This window comes from Camelus bactrianus, chromosome 6, assembly GCF_048773025.1.
Source record: "Camelus bactrianus isolate YW-2024 breed Bactrian camel chromosome 6, ASM4877302v1, whole genome shotgun sequence".
NCBI classification, from domain to species: Eukaryota; Metazoa; Chordata; class Mammalia; order Artiodactyla; family Camelidae; genus Camelus; species Camelus bactrianus.
In genome coordinates, this window is record NC_133544.1 from 73,968,073 (window position 1) to 73,983,632 (window position 15,560).

The window sequence follows — 15,560 nt, forward strand, 5'->3', positions numbered from 1 at the left end:
GTCATATAAACCACAGCAAGGAAAGCCAGACATGGAATAGATAAGGCAACAACCATCTAGCAGTATGACAGATAGCAGGAGACTGTCCCATCTATACAATGGTGAAAGACCAGCTAACCCGTGACTTAGGCATGAGGCAGAAATCTAGGTGCAGAGTAAAGAAAGAGGCTTAGACACATACACAATTTACAATGTCTTCCTAATAGACTATAAATTTCTTGATGTCAAGAGCAGAATTCTACTTATCTTTGTATTCTTAGTACCAAGCATAATACCTACCATAGGATAATCTTTCAATAAATGTTTAATGAATAGAAGAGTGAATGAAATGCCTTTTACCTCTTGGACAGCTGAATGAAAGTAAGTAGTCCTCAAGTAAATAACTGAGAGTTGAAACTGATTTTTAAATTTAACATATAGTCAGTCAACAGCCAGCATCAAATGGTGAAAAGCTGAAAGCCTTCCAACTAAAACCTGGAATAAGACAGATGCCCATTCTCACCATAGCATTGTATCAACAATAGTATTGAACATACTATCAACATAGCCATCATATGGTACATATAATATCAACATAGTATTGAAATCTTAGACACAGCAATCAGACAAGAAAAAGAAATAAAAAGGATCCAAATTGGAAGGGAAGAGGTAAAATTGTCATTATACTCAGATGACATAATACTATATATAGAAAACCCTAAAGACTCCACATAAAAACTATTAGAGCTTGATAGAGCACATGCTTACCTTGCGGGAGTTCCTGGGTTCAATCCCCAGTTTCTCCATTACAAAAAAAAAAAAAAAAAACCCTACTAGAGCTGATAAATGAATTCAGCAAAATAGCAGATTACAATATTTACAGAAATCTGTTGCATTTCTTTACACTAACAATGAAATATCAGGAAAGTAAAAAAGAAAAGCTTTTAAAATCTCATTAAAAAAATTAAATACTTAGGAATAAACCTGACCAAGGAGGCAAACAACTTATACACTGGGAACTATAAAACACTGATAGAGGAAATTAATGATGATTTAAAGAAATGGAAAGATAACACATGCTCTTGGATTGGAAGAATTAATACTTTTAAAATGGCCATGCTACCCAAAGCAATCTACAGATTTTTTGTTAAGTAGAATCAATTACAATATGTCAATTTCTGGTGTATGGCACAGTGTCCCAGTCTTGCATACACATACATATATTTGTCTTCATATTAGCAAACTATAGATTTAATGTAATCCCTATTAAATTACCCAGGACATTTTTCACAAAAATAAAATAAATAATTCTAAAATTTATATGGAATCACCAAAGACCCAGAACTGCCAATGCAATACTTAAGAAAAAGAGCAAAGTTGGAGGAATAACCCTCTCAGACTTCAGACAATACTTCGGAGCTACATTAATCAAAACAGCATGTTATTGGCACACACACACACACACAAAGAGATACGGATCAATGAAACAGAACAGAGAGCCCAGAAACAAACCAACACACCTACAGTCAATTAATCTTCAACAAAGGAGGCAAAAATATACAATGGAGAAAAGACAGTCTCTTGGACAAGTGGTGTCAAGAAAGCTGGACAGCCACATGTAAATGAAGTTAGAACACTCCCTCACACCATACACAAAAATAAACTCAAAATGGCTTAAAGACTTAAACATAAGACACCATAAATCTAGAAGAGAACAGAGGCAAAACATTATCTGACATAAATCACAGCAATGTTATCCTTGGTCAGCCTACCAAAGCAATAGAAATAAAAGCAAAAATACACAAATGGGACCTAATTAAACTTAAAAGCTTTTGCACAGGAAGAGGAAACCATAAACAAAATGAAAGACAACCTACAGACTGGGAGAAAATATTTGTAAATGATGTGACTGACAAGGGCTTAATTTCCAGAATATACAAATAGCTCATACAATTCAATAACAAACAAACAAACAAACAAACAAAAAACAAGCCAATCAGAAAATGGACAGAAGACCTAAAGACATTTCTCTAATGAAGACATACAGATGGCCAACAGGCACATGAAAAGATGCTCAATATCACTAATTTCAGAGAACTACAAATCAAAACTACAATAAGATATTACTTCACACCAGTCAGAATAGCCATCATTAAAAAGTCCACAAACAACAAATGCTGGAGAGGGTGTGGAGAAAAGGGAACCCTTCTACACTGTTGGTGGGAATGTAATTCGATGCATTGGAAAACAACATAAAGATTCCTTAAAAAACTAAAAATAGGCTTACCTTATGATCCAGCAACCCCACTTCTGGGCATATAGCTGGAGAAAACTACAATTCGAAAGGATACATGCATCCCAATGTTAACAGTAGCATTATTTATAACAGCCAAGACTATGGAAGTAAACTAAATGTCCATCAACAGATGACTGGATAAAGAAGTTGTAAAATATATATACAATGGAATACTACTCAGCCATAAACAGTGAAATAATGACATCCATAGCAACATGGATGGATCTTGACATTACCATACTAAGTGAAGTAAGTCAGACAGAGAAAGACAAATATAGTATGATATATCACTTATATGTGGAATCTAAAAAAATGGGACAAGTGAACTTATTTACAAAATGGAATCAGACTCAGAGACATAGAAAACAAACTTGAGGTTACCACAGGGGAAACAAGGGGAGCGATAAATTGAGTTTGGGACTAGCAGATACAAACTACTACATACAGAATAGATAAACAACAAGGTCTTACTTTAGAGGACAGGGAACTATATTAAATAACTTATAATACCCTAAAATGAGGGAAAATATGAAAAAATATACATATATATTCACATATATGTATAACCAAATCACTATGCTGTACACCAGAAACTAACACAATGTTGTAAATCAACTATACTTCAATAAAAAAAGAGTTGCTACTAAAAAAACAAAAAATACAGTCAGTCAATAAATTGTTATAATTATGTAGAAGAGTAGAAGGAAGTATAATGCAGTTTTGCCCTCAATGAGTTTACAATCAAGGGAAGACATTAAACAACTATTTCCAAATTATTCTTTGAAACAGAACTCATAATACAAAAATAAATTAATAGTAATTCTCTGGATTTAAAAGGTAATATATATAAAATGTTAATCAGTATCAAATTGTAAGGGCCAGTGCATATGACAAATCAGAACTGAGGTAGATTAACATGGGCTAGGATGATCATACAAAGTTTCTTAGAGGAGCTGGATAGGATTTATAGTGATTTGGTGATTGCAAAATAGACAAATATTTCTCCCATTTCTGTATACACATCCATTTACAGTATGACCCTGCTACATCTCCCAATGAAAGGTAGAGTTTCTTTCTCCATCCCGGGAACTAAGATTGGTCCTATGACTTGCTTTGACCAATGGGACATCAGGAAACATGACCCAGAAGAAAAAGTACTTATGCAGTGGACTTGCCCTCTTTGGCTGGTTCTATAACCCAGATTGTGAAGAAACCCAAGCTAGGTGACTGCTTCACATAAGTGAGCCTAGATAAGACCAAAAGAACCATTCAGCTGAGCCCAGTGATACTGCCAACCCACAGAACAGTTAACTAATAAATGATTATTGTTTTAGCCTCTGAACTTTGGGGTGGTTTGTTTCAAGACAAGAGCTAACTGACTAAGGAGGTAAGCAAAGGCACAAAATAGGAAATGAGCACAATATACAAGGACACAGGAAAGTGAATGCATAGATTAGTTTAAATAGAAGAGTCTGATTGCAGAGAAAGAATTCATAGGCCTGAAAGTTAAACTGAGTTCAGATTGTAAAAATCAAGCTAGGAAGAGGATAGACTTCATTCAATTTCAATAAACAAGGAAGGGCCACCGAAGGATCTCAGAGCAAGAGAGGATATAATGCAAGAGGAAAGGCAGTTTCATTACAATTACTATTGTCTAGACAGGCTGAAGCAATAAAATTTCCCTACATTTGTGGGAAGCTAGGTAATTCACTAAACAAACAACAGCATGGTTTTATAAGTGCCATATATAGCTTATGTAAGATTCTGCTCTTTAATAGAAAAATTATTTTTACCTATAATTTTAATCTCAATGGGAACAGTACTAGAATTAATTATCAGAAGAGCTTATGCCTAAGGAGTAAGGAAAATATTTTCAAAGCTATATTTGGGCATAAAGATAATATTTCTAGTAATAGAATAACTGCAAAATATGACTATAATTTGTTTGAGATTTCAGTATATTGCCAGGCCAATTCAGCTCCTGACCACCAGAGTAAAAGGGACCAGAATTTAGCCTCCTACCTTAAACAATGAGAAAAGCAGACAATATATGAAACAACAGATTTTAGACACTAAACAATAGGCAGCAAAGAACACGGATCCATGATAGAAGGGAAATAAATTAGGTAAGCCTTAAGACTGCCCTCAGCTCACTGCCTGGAGAGTTTCCAGGCTGCAGCACAGGAATGGGGAACCCAAATAGAGCCCAGCAGCCTTAATGAGCTGAAGAGACAGAATTCAGAATTTTGAGGAGGCCAAGGCAGGGCAGAACACTGAAGAGAACTGCACAAAGATCAAGCTCTGGACATCTAGAGAGGCTTCCCCTTGAAACTGTGGCTTAGTAATAAGGGCATGTGCGTGAAGAAGCGATCAAGGTCAAGGAAAGAACACTGGAAAGGGGCAGGTGGAACAATCCTTAATGCTCACATAGGGCTGTGAATAGTTTGTATAATCAACAGAATGAAAAAAAAAAAAAAAACTTTAAAAACATCCAGGGCCATGAATGCATCTAACTATTTTCAGACAACTTAGCTGTATCCCAGAACAAATCTGCCAATATTTAAAGAAATGAGAGGGGGGAAAAAAACAGTCCAGCATGTAACACTGTAAAATCATGTCTAGCATCCAAACAGAAATTACCATGGATACAAACAAGGAGAAATATCAATCAATAAAAATAGACCCAGAAATGGTGCAGAGGACAGAATTGGTAGATAAGGACTTTGAAACAGCTATTATAAATATATTTAAGAAAATAGAGAAAAGCATTCAGCCCGAGGGAAAAAAATGGAAGAATTTTTTTAAATGAACTTAGAGACTTGAAAACTATATATGTGAGATTTTAAAAAATATATTGGATAGGATTAACAAACACCAGATTAGCCACTGTGTAGAAAGGACTGGTGAATCTAAAAATACAGAAGAAGAAACTATCCAAAATGAAACATACAGAGGAAAAGACAGAAACCAAACAGTATCACTTAGCAATGGGATAACATCAAAAAACCTAAAATATATATAACTGGAGTCCCAGAAGGAGAGAATAAAGAGGTTGCTTACACTTTTATTTTGCTGTCAGTTATTGTAACCATACTATCTTATATAAAGTTTCTCTCCACTTTTAGTATATTTTTTAATTTCTAGGTACATTTATTGAACCCAGAGGGATTCCATGCTTAAAAAAAAATCTGAAGGAAAAATGTCTGAAATTTTCCTGAATCTGATGAAAACTATAAACACACCAAATACTCCCTATCATTAAAATAAAAAATCAGATGCTTTCAAAGCCATCACAAGCTATTGTGTAGACAGTATTTAGGATATCTGGTTAATATTCCAAAAATAGATTAAAATTATTAAAATTATGTTTTAAAATAAAATAGCTGAGGTGTAGACACAAGTTTACAAAGACTCCACACCAGCTAAATTTTTGAAAATATCTAGAAAGACTAATGTAAACAACAGAAGTAAGGGTCAACAATAGGATAAATCCTTTTTTATTTTTAACCCCGTAGGTTTTTGCAAAATCCTCTCTAAAGGGTCAGTAAAAAGAGATGAAGATGTGTGAATAATCCTATTTGCTGACAGCAAAAGAGAAAATCAGTTTAGTTACCACTCACACTTCAGCTGTTCTTTCTAAACTTTCACAGGAGATAAATTATACTTCCAGCAGCATGTAATCTCTCTGCTCAATAAATACATTCAAGAAAGCAAAATATCTATTAAAAATGAAGAGAAACTTTGTAGGTCAATCATGGTTACAATTACCTACAACAAAATAAAAATGTAAACAACCTAGCTCTCCTCTCCCTGGCTACTGATACTAACAACGCAAACAAATTCTTCCCTTGTTGGAAGGAGAGTGTAACTTACATGGAGAGATTGTAAGGAAAACACTAAACAAGACCATTCCTTGGGTAATATCTACTGTAGCCAGATCAACCAAACAAAGCATTGTCTATGATCCTCCCACCAAGACAAAGGAAAATAAATCAATAAAGAACCTTCTCTGTAATGATGATCATTGTAATTGGATTTAAGTATATTAATTTCCCTTTTTAAAAATAGCAAACCTTAAAAAAAATCAAAACTGAGGCAAAGAGAGGCTAAATGATCTAAGGTTCTATGATATATTACAGCAGAGATGAGAAAAGATTCAGATCTCATCTTGATGCACAATTAACAGTTTTATTCGTCTGTTTAATAAGCATTTATTAATTTATGAGGTTTATGGTGATACTAATCTTACGTTCTAAACAAAAATTAGGAGCCATCATGTGATAAGGGATATTTTTTCTGATTTACAAATGAATGTATATATTTTTAAACTTACAAAGATATTCAAATTATATCCTAATTACTTACACATTTAATAACTCATCTATAAGCAGCTAGATTCCAGCTACAAAGAAACTCTAACTACTTATCCGAAAAGACCTCTTTTTTGTAACTACACATACCCTCCTACCAGTAATGCCTAGTCCTAACTTTTGAGGTCCAGAGAGTCTGAAACACAATACAGGAATTCTGTCAGTACTTAAGCAACGGAAGCCTGAGAGAACACAAAGTAGAAATCCACAGTAAAGGGAGAGAATGGACTCTTCAGGACAAAAGTTTTCAAAAGTGTCCTGGCATTCTGTAAGGATTTATCTAAAGCTGTTACAGGAGTTGCATGAATATTTAATTTGTATTAAATATCTTTATTTTGAAATACTTATTTTTAAATATTTAACTATTTGTAACTATAACATAGTCATTAACCTCTGAAACTGGCAGAATATGTAGCAAAAAACAGACTACTTCCCTGAACCCACCTCCCAGACTATTGGGTCTGTCAGTTAACATGTTTATGTGGTAGTCTGCATTTTCCCTTCATGATATTTAGAACACCTGTGGTTCCCTGTTGTACAGTTGTTTGCTCCCACTCTACTGCAAGCTCCAAAAGTGAGATTATTTCTGTCTTGTTCCCTTTTGAATCTTTAACCCCTAGCACAGTAACATGGTAGATGCCAAACAAATATTTAATGAATGAATACATGAGGCTATTCCAATAGTTCCTAAGGAGAGATAATGAGGATCAGAGAGGCTGAGTTAAGGTGGTAGCAGCAGACATGAAAAGGAGAGTTTTTTGAAGGTAGAACCAAGGAAAAGAGTAAGCCAAACAAAATTAAATTAATGAGATTTCGAACTTGGGTGACTGATTAAACAGAGATACCTTCATTTATAAAATTAAAGAATTTAAAAGTGGGCTGACTTTTGTCTTGGACATGTTGAATTCTTTTAAGTGCTAGACAAGTCCAGCAGAAATGAAGTCCTAATCTAGCTTACCATCTACCGTACCATTTAGCTTCCAGATGATTTTTTTCAAACCAAATTTCATGAGAGGCAAGGCTCACATTTTTCTCTTTAGTTATTCGTCTTTTTCCAATTTTCCTCCCCTCATCTATGCACTAGTGGTCATTGAAAAATGTTGATAAAACCTTTTCTGAGAAATTTTAGGAACTGAGGGGCAATTAGTAGATCAAGGGGAAAAAAAAAGAGGGGGCTTTCCAAACTTAACCCGTAATATATAACACACATAGAAAACTATTAGACCAATACTAATAAAATACAGTATCTAGATGATCACATGGCTAGAACAAGATAAGAGAAACAATGCAAAATTATTTTTTTAAAAGGTAATTACCATGGAACTTCAGAAAGAAAAATAAATACTAGAAAAAAATTTATATCATTATAAAAATAATGATACAAGCATTTTGGTAAAAACAGATATACTAGTAAATAAGTTTTCTAATTCAAACATTTAAAAAAATACTGATTCTTATTTTCAATAAAGATGTAAATTCTCTAAAAATATATATATATTCTTAAAATACGGTTAGGTTGAATCTCAACAGCTTCCCAAAGGAAGCCAAAAAGCTGCTACCTCCTACTCTTCAGAAGACACTACAATAACCCAGATTCTTTTCAAAGAACACTTAATTTTTGGCCTTGGGAAGCTTTACTCTAACTGAAGTGAAATCAAATTGCAAAACACACAAAAAGGAGCAATCAACATCCTAAAACATCAAGGATCTTATACATGTAAGTTTAAAAAATCATTAAAAAACCCAAAATGTTGACAGAAATCAGTAAGTACTATATGTTTAAGTATTAAGAATGTATAAAATAATAACCACAAAGAGAAGAAACACTATTTTTAACTTAAAGTCACATAACATAAATGAAAATATACCAAGAAGTCTGCTTAAAAATCAGCTGTTTAAAAGATAAAATTTTCTGGCAAAATCGATACTGATATTATGTAAATAATATAATTTCAATCTAAATTTGAAACTTACAATCATGGATCACAAGATATTGAGGACAGAAACTTCTGAGTGGTAACAAGTTGTACTTATGTTCAAAATTCAGCTCTAAAAATTCACCTTTTTTCATATAGTCTTAAAGGCTCTTTTATCAAATATGGACTTATGTTTAACCTGAAAGCACTGCGTATCTACAGCACAAAAGCTGTAAAAAAAAAAAAAAAAATTTTTTTTTTTAACCCAAGGGTTCTATCCATTCTATCTATTCTGACGTTTGGGGGGTAAAAATCTACCACCATCATCACTACTGTTTACAACGTACTGGATAACCCAAAAAATGACAAGGAAGTAAAACAGTATAAATGTTTAATTTCTATTTCAAAACCTATAAATATTGAAGATGTCCTGCAATATTACTGAACAAATTAACTGACATTGCTCCAGCTATATTCTGAGTGATTCCCCAAAACCTCAAAAATAGCAAAGAAAGGAACACATGAATAGAGTAACTTTGAGCAACACACACTCAAACTATAAAGAATGCCATGTATGTATAAAAGAATTTGTCTATAGATTTTTAAGTGGATAAGGAAGTTATATTCTCTATTAATTCTCAAAGGCTATCTTACTTTGCGAATTAATTCAGCCCTCACTAGTTTAATAATGCTCATTAATCATTTTCCCTTGTTTTATACTGCTTTTTTAAAGACAACAAACATCATTTCACATAGTTTCTGAGGATTAGGAATCTGATCTTAGTTGGGTGGTTCCAGCTCAGGGTCTCTCATGAATTGGAATTAAGTTGTCATTTCTACGTATTTTTCCAAGTTATAAAACTTACAAAGAATTGCCTGCCCTCCCCCCCGAAGTTAAATTCCATGATCACAACAAATTCAGCTCTGTACTATTAATTTACAATGAAAAACCAACAATCCATCACTGTCACATTTTAACACATTTTTAAAAGTAAAACACTCTCCAAAGTTATCTAATTTATACAAACTTCACTTCTAACACTATATTTAGATATCTGAACCCTTATATAATTGAGTTCAATTTGCTAAAGCAAAGCAATGTAATCTCATGAAGATTTTCTGAGGTATTAAAATAATCAGTATTTAAAAGAAAGCAAAAGAAGGCACAAAAGTCTGAAATCATATATAACACCAAAGAGAATTCAATAAATTATGTATTAACCATAGCACAAGATAATGAGCAAGATATAGTATATATATATAGTATATATATATAGATATATATATAGTATTCTTAGTCAGCCCCCTACTGAAGATCAAATTTACTTCAACTTAATATTACAAATTAAGTTAATAAATTTATTTTTCTTTTACGTGTCTAAAACTGAAAGAAGAAAATATATTTCCTAACAGTCTGTCATAAAGGAAAAATGTTAGGAAAACTTTTCCTTTATAACCATGCTTTAAACATCCCCTTTATTGCCTTAATAAAAATGTGTCTTACAAGAAAACATAAGCTTTTTAATTAAAAATCCCTTTCAGTATGTTTTTAATTGCAAAGGGTCACAATGTATCATCTAAGTCCACACAATTGTTATTCGAAAATGTTTTAGAGTTAAGATGAATTCTTCAAGATTAGTCTTATAAGTAATATTTGTTATCATTACTGCTTCTTTATTAAAAAAAATAAATGCAGAGCATTCAACTTTAAAATCAATCTCCCCTCATCCCTTCCCCTCAAACTAACGTGACTTTATCCCATTTAGCCAAAAGAAAACAGTATACATTTCTTTGGGGTCTATGCTGGCAAATCAGTGTTTAGAAGCCAATGAAACTGTTATTAATGGCTTAGAACCAAACACTGTAACAAAACACACTAAGAGGATCCTCCATGTGTATACATATGCCTGTTCATAATATAATCCTCATGTATGTATTAAAAAACTTAATTTCTGGTGTTTTTTTTTTAAATTGAAGTACAGTTGATTTACAATGTTATGTTAGTTTCTGGTGTACAGGATAGTGATTCAGTTATACATATATATTCTTTTCCATCTTCTTTTTCATTATAGGTTATTACAAGATATTGAATAGAGTTTCCTGTGCTATACAGTAGGACCTTGCTGTTTGTCTATTTTATATACAGTAGTTTGTATCTGCTAATCCCAAACTCCTCATTTATACCTCCCTCTTTGGTAACCAGAAGCTTGTTTTCTATGTCTGTGAGTCTCTTTCTGTTTTGTGAATAAATTTGTATCATTTTTTAGATTCCACATATAAGTGATATTATATGATAGTTGCCTTTCTTTGACTTACTTCACTTAGTATGATAATCTCTAGGTCCATCTATGTTGCTACAAATGGGATTTATTTCATTCTTTTTTATGACTGAGTAGTATTCCACTGTGTGTGTTTGATATATCCCATCTTCTTTATCCAATCATCTATCGATGGACATTTAGGCTGCTTCCATGTCTTGACTACTGCAAATAGTGCTACAATGAACACTGGGGTGCATGTATCTTTTCAAATTAGTTTTCTCTGGATATATGCCCAGGAGAGGGACTGCTGGATCCTATGGTAACTCTATTTTTAGAAGACACTTAATTTCAATTTAATATCAAAACATCTTTACATGATACACAAGTTCTAATAAAACTGTCCTCTTTAATGTTCAAAGAAAACAATTTCTAAAGCAAGGGATGAAAAGAGTTAATACTGGATTGCTGCCACCTATCAACTTTAATTCAAAGCAAAGTACAACTCAATGTCATTTTCACCTCTAATGCAGTTAGAACTGAAACAAAATTAAGTTCACTGTGGATAAAGTCTCCTGGCATCCCAACGGACTATTTACTTCTGACTTGACAGTACATATGTGTTGAGTCTTTTGTGCCTCCCACAGCATCGCAGGGTGTCAACATCATCTTAGTCAAAGCAAATGACGAGCAAATCCTTCAGATTTCCCTCGCACCCTAAGTACAGGAAAGTCAAGGCCTCCATTGTCGTTACTACACAACAAACAGATTCTACAGTCCCATGCCCTCTTGTATTATACTTGGGGAGGCGCGGTGGGAAAGAAGCGCTCGGTATACCCTGAGAATCCTCTGTGTTCAGTCCTGGTACCAGAAGCAGCATGAATACAAGTGGTATGTGGGTCACCCCATAGAGAGAGAAACAGAACGAAGCTTTGTGACCCTCCAAGTTCAGTGAAGACACCAAAAGCCTCTGGGGGATATGGGGCACAACCCTTCGGGGAAACAGAAGAGAAGCAAACGGTCTCTGAGTTGGAGTGACTGGGTCTGGCACAAACCCAGGGCGTGGGTAGCAACCGAGGAGGCTCCAGTACCCCTCCTCTCCGCACCAGGGTCGGTCACTAGGCGAGGGGTGCGGCCAGAGTAGGGGGGGTCAGGACTGAGGGAAGGCGGGACGTGGGGCTCCCCCAGTGGCTCCCAGGGGGCTCGGGGGGTGTGTCCTACCTGGGCCCTGGCGGACGCAGGGATTTCGGGCGGAGGGCTCGAGTCTAGCTCAGGGCCGGGACGGGCAGGGGTCAACCCTCAGCAGGCGGGACGTCCGCCGCCTGCCCATCCCCCGCCGCCCAATGCGGTGGGACCCGAGCGCGGCTTCGAGCGCCGGCCGGCTGGGTAGTCCCCTCGGGTACCGTCCGCGTTTACTGGCGGCGACGGCGGCTGCTGCTGTTACTGCTGCTGCTGCTGGCCGCCCCCAGCCGCTGCTGTTGTGCCAGCCCCTGCTCCTCCTCCTGCCGCCGCCGCCGCCGCCTGGTCCCCACCGCTCCCATCGCCGCTGCGGCGACTACTGCAGCACCCGCTGACCCGACCCGACGTTATTCTCCCCCTTCGCAACCCGGCACAGCCTAGCCCACCTGCCCTGCCAGTGCACACGCCCACCTCTCCGCCACAGGTGCTGATTGGAAAGCGAGTCCCGAGCCCGCCACGTCGGTTGGTTGGTCCCATTGCCAATCACGAAAGGGGCGGAGAGTCAGGGAAAGAGCGTCTCTGCCCCCCACCGGAGAACTGCCGCTATCTTCAGGTTTGCCTGAGAGGGCGAGTTACCGGGAAAGGAACATCACAATGGCAGCGCGCGTGCGCGCGGGAATTCTGGGCCTTGTAGTTCCACCGGCAGCCGCAACTGCCCGCCCGCCCGGAGCAGAGAAGTAGGGCTTCTGAGGCTAGCGGTTGGCGCACAGTGGTGTCCTCCTAGCTTGGCAGTTACCTTGGTTATAGAGGCTTGGCTGTGACGCCAGCGTTGAAGCTTTCGGAAGAAAATCGGAAATGTCTTGTCACGATACGAATTTACACACGCTGAGGCATTCAATCGCGAAGAAGAGCCCCAAATCATGAGGCCCCGCCACGCCACCCCCTCAGAACCAGAGCTGCCAGGATCTGGCAAATTGGCGCCGTCCCCAGAACCGCCTAACATGAAGCTAATCACCGGTGGGTACTGGGGAAAGGCCTAAAAGTCTAAGGAAGAAAGGAGACCGAGACCTCCAGAAAGGAACGTCAGCCTGGAGCCCGGCGTATCCTTACGGATTTCACAACCAGGAAGAACAAGATTTCATTCCCTTTTGAAACACCACCCGTTAAGGGTTCATTGAGAAGCCGGGTGAGGTCCAGTATGCGATTCCAAGCAAGAGAATGTGGAAGTCCCTCGAAGACTTTCCAAGAAAAGCAAGGAGGGCGGAGCAACAACGCTGTGTGGGATACTTTGTATTTGGTGTTGATGTATCAAGCTTTCGGATGAGGAGGAAACCTCAAGATTAAACCTCTCTCCCATCCTTACCCATCAATTTACAGAAGGAAAAACTCAAAGAGATTTAACAGCTTTCCTAAAGCTACAAAACTTAGTGGAAGAACCAAAACTCAGGTCTCTTGAACTTCCCGTATCCAAGGCTTTTTTTTTTTTTTTTTTTTTTAAGTAATAATCACAGTGACTCCCAGGAGTCTGCCCTGGATTGAAAGGATGCAATGAATTACGAGCTTCATTTTACTTTAAATATTTTTCTTCACTCAAGTGACATTATGATTAAACCTGATTAAGACTATACAAGGGTTAAATATGAATCCTATATTCAATCGCATAACTGTTTTTGAATCTATTTCTTCTTGTTCAGGAAATGCCAAAGCCTCTTGACATTCTTTGAAAAACAAGGCCCTTCTACTGTCTATGTCCAGATCCTTGGATAAAAAGCAGGACAAAATGTACATTAAAGGCAATTGATGATGCAGCTCATCTTGTTCTATTCAAACTTAAAGAAGTTGCCAAATTGTTTTCTTTCCACTGATTAAAACCACAAGTTGCTTTTTCCATTACTTTGTCTAACAGAATATAATGCACTTCAGAGTATTGGCAGGGCAAGTAATTTGAATTGGAAAGTATTAGTGTTTCTGTAAATACTTTTCTTTAAAATTAAAGAAGTTTATAGGGGCAACAAAAAAAAAAAAGCCCAGATTCATGGAAATTATGCCTAGCAATATTTCAAATAGCTATTCTCTCTTTGAAGAGAATATTTTTCACTCACTTAGCAAATGTAGTGTGTCCTCTTCAAGCTACCTAGGTATAATCTCTGCTATCACAGGTGAAGATTTTAATGAATTTATTCATAGAACTACTATTGTGTTAATTTTAAATGTGTCCATAGATACAGCTGGATTCTCCAAATGATGGAAAGATGATTATTCTTCTGATTGTTATCTTATGACCAACTCTCATTTGCAAATCCATGAAGGATAACATATAGAGAAGAGTATGTGAGAAAGCAGTCCAGCAATTGTTTATCAATAAAGAGTTGAGGGGGAAAAAAGTGCAGTGCAAAGGGAAGTGTGTGGTGAGTATCTTGAGAACAGAGCAACAGTGTATCTCAGAGTAAGAACTCTATGAAGGAATATATAGTGCAAGTTAATGCCACAGGTGTAGGAATCCTAGGATATCGGACTGCCCAAGGAAAACAGCTTCCCAGGCCTCCTTTTGTTCTCTGGTCTTTTAAGAATTATTGGTCTGTCCCAAGAAAATTTTTTTTCAGTTAGGATAAATGGCAAGATAATATATTATTCAAGATCTGGTACCAGAATTCAGGACTCTCCTTTTGAGATATTCTCAAATATATATATTAAAAAATAAATAAATGTGGTAGCCAGCCTTTAAGATGGCCCCCAGTGGTCCCTGCCTCCCAGTATCTTCACCTTTTTATAGTCCCTCCCATACTGAATTGAGCTGACTTGTGTAACCAACAGGCCTTTTCAGAAATTATGGTATGTAAATTCCGAGGCAAGGTTATAAAATACTTTGCAGCATTCACTGTATGCTCTCTTGGATCACTCAGTTAGAGGGAAGCCAGCCGCTACTATATGAGGACACTCAAGCCATCTCTTGGAGTAGCCATTTGGCAAGGAACTGAGGCATTACACCAATAATAAGCACTACCTTGCCAGCCATGTCAGTGAACCATTCTTGGAAACAGATCCTCCAGCCCCAGCCAAACCTTCAGATGACTGCAGACCCAGCTGGCATTTTGACTGCCATCCTCTGACATACCCCAAGCCAGAACCACCCAACTGAGCCACTCCCAAAAGCCAGATCCACAAAACTATGTGATACAATAAATGTGTACTGGTGCTTTAAGCACTAAGTTTTGGGGACAATTTGTCATGGAGCAATTGATAACTAATATAGTAAGATTTGTGAAAATAAGGGAGAGAGGAATGATTGAAGTCTAAGGATGTGTGCTCTGGATAACTAAGCCTGAATGAATGAGACTGATCCTAGGATCAGCCTTAGAGTGTATTCAAGGAAAATGAGCAAAGTTCAGATTTATCCTGAGTTCCCCACACAACGTAAAACCCTTTTTAACACAGCTTTTTTTCTCCTGCACAGAATAAATAGCATACTGGAGAATCCCTTTTCCTTCCATTTTCCTCCATTTGTGGCATTCTCTACCCATCTTTACATACCCATTGATTTACCACTTTCTAATCTTCCCCT

General features: G+C 36.8%; 1 protein-coding gene across 1 annotated transcript in view; it reads right to left on the bottom strand.

The window, feature by feature from the left end:
• Positions 1-12,439, bottom strand: part of TTBK2 (tau tubulin kinase 2) — a 121,229-nt gene extending 108,790 nt beyond the window's left edge. Inside the window, exon 1 of the mRNA XM_010965207.3 lies at positions 12,041-12,439. The gene's annotated coding sequence lies outside the window, so the exon portion shown is untranslated. The remainder of the gene's footprint in view (positions 1-12,040) is intronic.
• Positions 12,440-15,560: the final 3,121 nt, after the last annotated feature.